A 7790-nucleotide genomic window follows, 5' to 3' on the forward strand; every position below is an offset into this window, starting at 1 on the left:
ATAGGTTTATCGTGGCATACATCACGACATATCGGTGAAATTAAGTCCAGATGGATAAGTATTTATAAAATCAATCGCTCAAAGCATCATTTTACAGGTTTTTAATGAAAATTTTTGTGTCAAACGGACTTTACAGATGCTCACTGCTGGTGGGTATATCCCACTATTCGCAAATTTACAAAGATGAACAAGAAGATGATGTTTTATTTGATGTTTTTGTGAACTACTTGCCTCATTGAATTTGTTTACATGTGCACAAATCGATAAAAACACTAAAAAACTGAAATTTCAATCAGTCCTTGGGACCCAAGGTGTACCCCATATAATTCCCTTCTGACAATGAAATTTCGGAGACTGGTAGAGAGTATAACTCGCAGACTGGAACTTATTCCCAAACGAAAGGTATTTAAAACTGAATATGGACGAACATATTGAAACTATTCACAATATTAGTGATTCTTTTAAGGTGTGCTAATTACGTGTCCAGTGAATTTAGGGAATTTTTTACATTTTTGGGGGTTAGTCAAATTGACAGTTATGCTTCAGTTTCTGTATTGCGTTGTATTCTTTAAACATACTACTGAGAATATATTCGTACAAATACTTTATTCAATACAACTACTTTTGAAGGTCTTTTTAGGCAAAATAAATGTTGGTAGTGGGGTGTGCTAATTGTGTGACCAACACTGTACATCTTTCTGATTTTTTTCTGCGCCTGCAAAAGTGTTAATGGAAAAAAATCATAGAAGAATTCAGCTCCAGAAAGTTCTCTTGTTCCACACGTTAAAATTTTTCATGTGAAATATTTGAATTTTACGGTATAAGGAGGGAGAAAGGGGGCTCCTTAACCTCCGCTCTCTCCCAAAAAACTAAAAAATCAACAGCTAGCTTCAGACAATCTTAAAAAAAAAAAAAATAAAATAAAAAGTGAGGTTATACAAAAATAAGGAAACAAAAAGTAAGGTTAGATACTCAGTTCTAAGAAGCATAAAAAGATTTTAAGTAAACATTGGAACAAGACTCATACAAAAATAAATCTAAATGATTGGTTTGAAATTTATTCTATAAATAAGCGAAGTTAGCTTCGTAATTCTAAGAATATTACAGAATTGTATGGAAATATTGGGTTCTACTATTAACTGAAAAAAGCCCCTGTCAGAAATACATCTCCAGCCCATTTCGGGGTTGATTTTGATGAGTATTTTATTTGAACTAAAAACGTAAAAAAATAATCAAGCATAGGGTTTGGGTGCCTTTCTTTGAGAGTTCATGATCGCCTCAATGTTTTCCTAAATTTCTGAAAATAACCCATAACCTCACAAATTTGTAGAACCGCTTATTTTATGAAAAAAGAAAGAAACGAAACTGGCTAACTGATATTTCCTCCCTATACTATTTAAGTTTTTATTAAAGTTGTATATTTTTTGTTAAAAATTCTGCAAAAATACAAAAAAAAAAAAACAACAAAAAATCAAGTATACGAAATCTAATAAGAAATAACATTTAATTTTAATTTGATTTGTTTAATATTAACTAAAAGTGTTTACTGATTTTTTAAGTTTAAAATGGCAATTTTAATGCAGAAATATGCGAAATAATCGTACAAAATACGAAACTAAAACAGAAAACTATTTCACATGGTTCATGTATTTTCTCAATGTTGTCTCTCAAACATCCCGTATACTAAAAAAACCGAAAAAAAGAAATAAAAGAAAAACTTAAGATATACATTAAAATTACAAAATGACTAAAAAAATACGATTATTTTAAATAAAAAAAATTACATTATACATACAATAAGCAAACAATAACAAAGAATGAAAACCTAATAAAAAACAATGTGGCAAAAAATAAAATAAGTGATTTGTTTTTCTTATACAAATATTTTGGAAAATAATTTTTATATCATCTTCCACTACACGCAGAGAAAAAATATTGTTGGAACAATCATATTCTAAGAGCAAAATAGTGTATTTTAAAATTCTTAAAATATGTATTGTTGGCGCAACAATATATTTTGTGTCATCATGTTTCCTAATAAAAAATATATGGTTGAAACAACAATATATATTTTCAGATTTTTAAAATACACTATTTTGCTCTTAGAATATGATTGTTCCAACAATATCTCTTCTCTGTGTGTACAAGAACTAGGTAGGGCAAGTGCAGTCAAACGGATATTTGAGAAGTGGCCAATTTTTGTCTGGCTCACCCTAAGAAGGCAATCCATCTATGAATAGGTAACATTTATAGTGCCTCAGTTTTGGTTAATTTTAAATTATTTTGGTCGTTTTTCATTATTTTTATATTGTTAATTTGTTAACACTTAAAAGTGAGAATATTTCTTTATATTTTATAGTTTTTTTTTATATTTATATTTTTTTAAAATAATTTATATACACAATCTTCTTTTATTTAAGTTACAATGTGAAAAAATTTAATAATTCTTTTTGGTAATGTAAACGTAGCATAAATTACCGATCATTTGATCATTTAATGTAAACGTAGCATAAATCACCGATCATTTTAATTACATTTTTTCAACTCTCAGCAACACCCTGTTGTTTTGTTACTGTTTGTTGCTTAAGTCTTTTGTTTGTTTGACATGCAACTATTTTAATCCAACCACTCGCCTTACCTTCCCCCCGAACGTAAACCAACTAAATATTCTCTTCTCTCTGAGAAAACCGGTGTGATATTGTTTGATGTTAAACAACAAAACAGTTGACAAGAGATACTAAGGAGAAGGTTCTCAGAGCAGGGATGCTCACAAATTTTTGTAGAAGACATTTTTCTTTACAAAAAAACAGTAGATATGTTCCAATAAAGAATACGTGTAGTTGTTTGTTGTTACGAAAACGAATTGAAATAGACAATTGTCTTCTCAGAGTAAAAGAGAATACTTGGATTAATGAATAATTATTGTTTGAAGCAGAGGAAAGACAGGCAAAGATTTATTATTTTCATGGGCAAATAAAGAAAATAATAGGATATTTGAGTAATATAAAATTATTGATTATTTAAAAAATATTTTTTTTGAGGGAGAGGATTTTGTAATTGTTGCTTTTTGTTTTTTGATCATTGAAAGTAAGCTCACGTACATAGTTTGTTTGATTTTCTCATTTTCTCCAATTGTGTTTAGTTGTTTGCTTACATTGGTGTGTGTGTGCGTCACACGTTTTAACTAAACTCAGGTGAGCAGGGTTGCCATTTTAGATTTTTAATTTTCTACCAATTTGGAAAATAAAATTAAAAAAAAGTTTGCTGTATTAAAGTTTTCTATAGAAAAAGTTTGCTGAATTGACTTCTTCTTTAGAAAAAGTTTGCTGAATTGACTTTCTATAGAAAAAGTTTGCTGAATTGACTTTTTCTATGGAATACTTTGCCGAAAGTTAGCTGAATTGATTTTTTCTACAGAAAACGTTCGCTGAATTTATTTGTTTTATGGAAAGAGTTTGCTGAATTGATTTTTTATTTAGAAAAAGTTCGCTGAATTGACTTTTGCTATAGAAAAAGTTGGCTGAACCTAATTTTTTCTATAGAAAACGTATGCTGAATTGTTTTTTCTTTAAAAAAATCGCTCAACTGGCTTTTTATATAAAAAAGTTAGCTGAAGTGTCATTTTCTGTAGATCTCTGAATTAACTATTTCTATGGAAAAAGTTAGCTGAATTTACATTTTTTATAGAAAAAAGATCGCTGAATTGACTTTCTCTATAGAGAAAGTTCGCAGAATTGACTTTTTCTATAGTATAAGTTGGCCTAATTGATTTTTCTACAGAAAAAGTTAACTGAATTGACTTATTCTATAGAAAAAGTTAAATGAATTGAATTTTTCTATAGAAAAATCGCTAAATGGACTTTTTCTATAGAAAACGTTAGCTGAATTCACTTTTTCTATAGAAAAAGTTAGCTGAATTGATTTTCAATAGAAAAAGTTAGCTTAATTGACTACTCTATAGAAAAAGTTAGCTGAATTCACTTTTCTATAGAAAAAATTAGCTGAATTCACTTTTTCTACAGGAAAAGTTAGCTGAATTGACTTTTTCTATAGAAAAAGTTAACTGTTTAAAAGTTAATTGACTTTTTCAATAGAAAAAGTTAGCTGAATTGGTTTTTTCAATAGAAAAAGTTAGCTGAATTGACTTTTTCAATAGAAAAGTTAGCTGAATTAACATTTTCTATAGCAAAAAATTGCTGAATTAACTTTTTCTATAGAAAACGTCTGCTGAGTTGACTCTCCCCATTGAAAAAGTTCGTTGGATTGAAGTTTTCCATTAAAAATCTTGCTGAATTGACTTTTTCTATACAAAATGTTATCTGAATTGAGTTTTTTTATAGAAAATGTTTGCTGAATTGACTTTTTCAATAGAAAATGTTTTCTGCATTGATTTTTCTATGGAAAAATTTAACTGAATTGATTTTTCTATAGAAATGTTCGCTGAATTGATTTTTTCTATAGAAATGTTCCTTGAATTGACTCTCCCTATTGAAAAAGTGCGACGGATTGACGTTTTCCATAGAAAATCTTCGCTGAATTGATTTTTCCTATAGAAAAAAGTTATCTGAATTGAGTTTTCTATAGAAAAAAGTAGGCTGAACACTGACCTTAACTATAGAAAAAGTTAGCTGAATGGACTTTTTATAGAAAAAAGTTCGCTAATTGACATTTTCTATAGAAAAAGTTTGCTGAATTGACCTCTTCTATAGAAAAAATTCGCTGAATTGACTTTTTCTATAGAATAAGTTGTTGAATTGATTTTTCCTATAGAAAAAGTTAGCTGAATTGATTTTTCTATTGAAAAAGTTAGTTGAATTGACATTTTTCTAAATTAAAAGTTTTCTTTATTGATTATTCTATAGCAAAAGATTGCTGAATTAACTTTTTTTTTTTTTGAAAAAGTTCGTAGAATTTACTTTTTTTGTAGAAAAATTTTGATGAATTGACTGCTTCTATAGAAAAAGGTAGCTGAATTCACTTTTTCTATAGAAAAAATTAGCTGAATTCACTTTTTCTACAGGAAAAGTTAGCTGAATTGACTTTTTCAATAGAAAAAGTTAGCTGAATTGGTTTTTTCAATAGAAAAAGTTAGCTGAATTGACTTTTTCAATAGAAAAGTTAGCTGAATTAGCTTTTTCAATAGAAACGGTTAGCTGAACTGGCTTTTTAACTAGAAAAAGTTGGCAGAAATGGCCTTCTTGTAGAAAAAATCCGCTGAATTGTCTTTTTCTATAGAAAAATTTCAATGAATTAACTTTTTCTTTTTCGCGGAATTGACTATTTCTTTAGAAAAAGTTTTCTAAATTGACTTTTCCTATAGAAAAAGTTCGCTGAATTAACATTTTCTATAGCAAAAGTTTGCTGAATTGACTTTTTCTATAGAAAACGTCTGCTGAGTTGACTCTCCCCATTGAAAAAGTTCGTTGGATTGAAGTTTTCCATTAAAAATCTTGCTGAATTGACTTTTTCTATACAAAAAGTTTTTTTTATAGAAAATGTTTGCTGAATTGACTTTTTCAATAGAAAATGTTTTCTGCATTGATTTTTCTATGGAAAAATTTAACTGAATTGATTTTTCTATAGAAATGTTCGCTGAATTGATTTTTTCTATAGAAGTGTTCGCTGAATTGACTCTCCCTATTGAAAAAGTGCGACGGATTGACGTTTTCCATAGAAAATCTTCGCTGAATTGATTTTTCCTATAGAAAAAAGTTAGCTGAATTGAGTTTTCTATAGAAAAAGTAGGCTGAACACTGACCTTAACTATAGAAAAAGTTAGCTGAATGGACTTTTTATAGAAAAAAGTTCGCTAATTGACATTTTCTATAGAAAAAGTTAGCTGAATTGACTTTTTCTATAGAATAAGTTGTTGAATTGATTTTTCCTATAGAAAAAGTTAGCTGAATTGATTTTTTCTATAGAATAAGTTAGCTGAATTGATTTTTCTATAGAAAAAGTTAGCTAAATTGACTTTTTCTATAGAATAAATTAGCTGAATTGATTTTTCTATTGAAAAAGTTAGCTGAATTGACTTTTTCTAGAGAAAAAGTTAGTTGAATTGACATCTTTCTAAATTAAAAGTTTTCTTTATTGATTATTCTATAGCAAAAGATTGCTGAATTAACTTTTTTTTGAAAAAGTTCGTAGAATTTACTTTTTCTGTAGAAAAATTTTGATGAATTGACTGCTTTTATAGAAAAAGGTTGCTGAATTGATTGACATTTTCTATAGAAAAAGTCTGCTGAATTGAACTTTTCTATAGACAAAATTCGCTGAATTGACTTTTTCTATAGAAAAAGTGAGCTGAATTGACTTTTTCTATAGAAAAAGTGAGCTGAATTGACTTTTTCTATAGAAAAAGTGAGCTGAATTGACTTTTTCTATAGAAAAAGTGAGCTGAATTGACTTTTTCTATAGAAGAAGTTAGCTGAATTGACTTTTTCTATAGAAAAAGTTAGCTTAATTGAATTTTTCAATAGAAAAAGTTAGCTGAATTGACTTTTTCTATACAAAAAGTTAACTGAAATGACTTTTTCAATAGAAAAATTAGCTGAATTGACTTTTTCATTAGAAAAGGTTAGCTGAATTGAAGTTTTCTATAGAAAAAATTCACTGAATTGACTTTTTCTACAGGAAAAGTTCGCTGTATTGACTTTTTCTGAACAAAAAGTCAGCTGAATTGCGTTTTTTTAAATAGAAAATGTTGATGAATTTTCTTTTTTATAGGAAAAGTTTGCTGAATTGGTTTTTTCCTGAGAAAAGGTTACCCGAATTGACTTTTGCTATAAAACATTTTGCTGAATTGACTTTTTTATAGAAAAAGTTCGCTGAATTGATTTGTTCTAAGAACAAGTTAGCTGAATTCTCTTTTTCTATAGAAACAATTAGCTGAATGCACTTATTCTATAGAAAAAGTTACTTGAATTGACTTTTTCCATAGAAAAAGTTAACTGTTTAAAGGTTAATTGACTTTTTCAATAGATAAGGATAGCTGAATTGATTTTTTCAATAGAAAAAGTTAGCTGAATTAACCTTTTCAATAGAAAAATTAGCTGAATTGACTTTTTCTATAGAAATAGTTAACTGAATTGAGTTTTCAATAGAAAAAGAAGCCGAATTGACTTTTTTCAATAGAAAAGGTTAGCTGAATTGACTTTTTCACTAGAAAATGTTAGATGAATTCACTTTTTCTATAGAAAAATTCGCTGAATTGACTTTTTCTACATGAAAAGTTCGCTGCATTGACTTTATCTGTACAAAAAGTCAGCTGAATTGTGTTTTTTTAAAGAAAAGTTTGATGAATTTTCTCTTTTTATAGAAAAAGTTCGCCGAATTGACGTTTTCTATACAAAAAAATTCCTGAATTGATTTTTTCTACAGACTTGACTTTTTTTACAAAAAATTACATTTGCTATAGAAAAATTTATTGAATTGACTTTTTCTGTAGAAAAAGTTTAGACTTTTTCTATAGAAAAATTTCGCTGTATAGAAAATGTTCGCTGAATTGATTTCTTTTATGGAAAAGTTAACTGAATGAACTTTTTCTAAAGAAAAAGTTGGCTGAATTGACATTTTTCACATGAAAATTGTCTGAATTGAATTTTTCTCTAGAAGAATTCCGTTAAATTGGTATTTTCGAAAAAAAAAGATATCTCTTCTTCGACCAAATTTCAAATTTTTAATATTCTTATACAGCAAAATTCCACTATGGCAACTCCCACAACTGAGCTGCATCTATTGACCAAACACCATGGCTTGGCCTTTTTGTTTTAGCCGGAGAGTTTCTACCT

The sequence above is a fragment of the Musca autumnalis genome, unplaced genomic scaffold, assembly GCF_047663935.1.
Source record: "Musca autumnalis isolate F117 unplaced genomic scaffold, ASM4766393v1 scaffold_3, whole genome shotgun sequence".
NCBI classification, from domain to species: Eukaryota; Metazoa; Arthropoda; class Insecta; order Diptera; family Muscidae; genus Musca; species Musca autumnalis.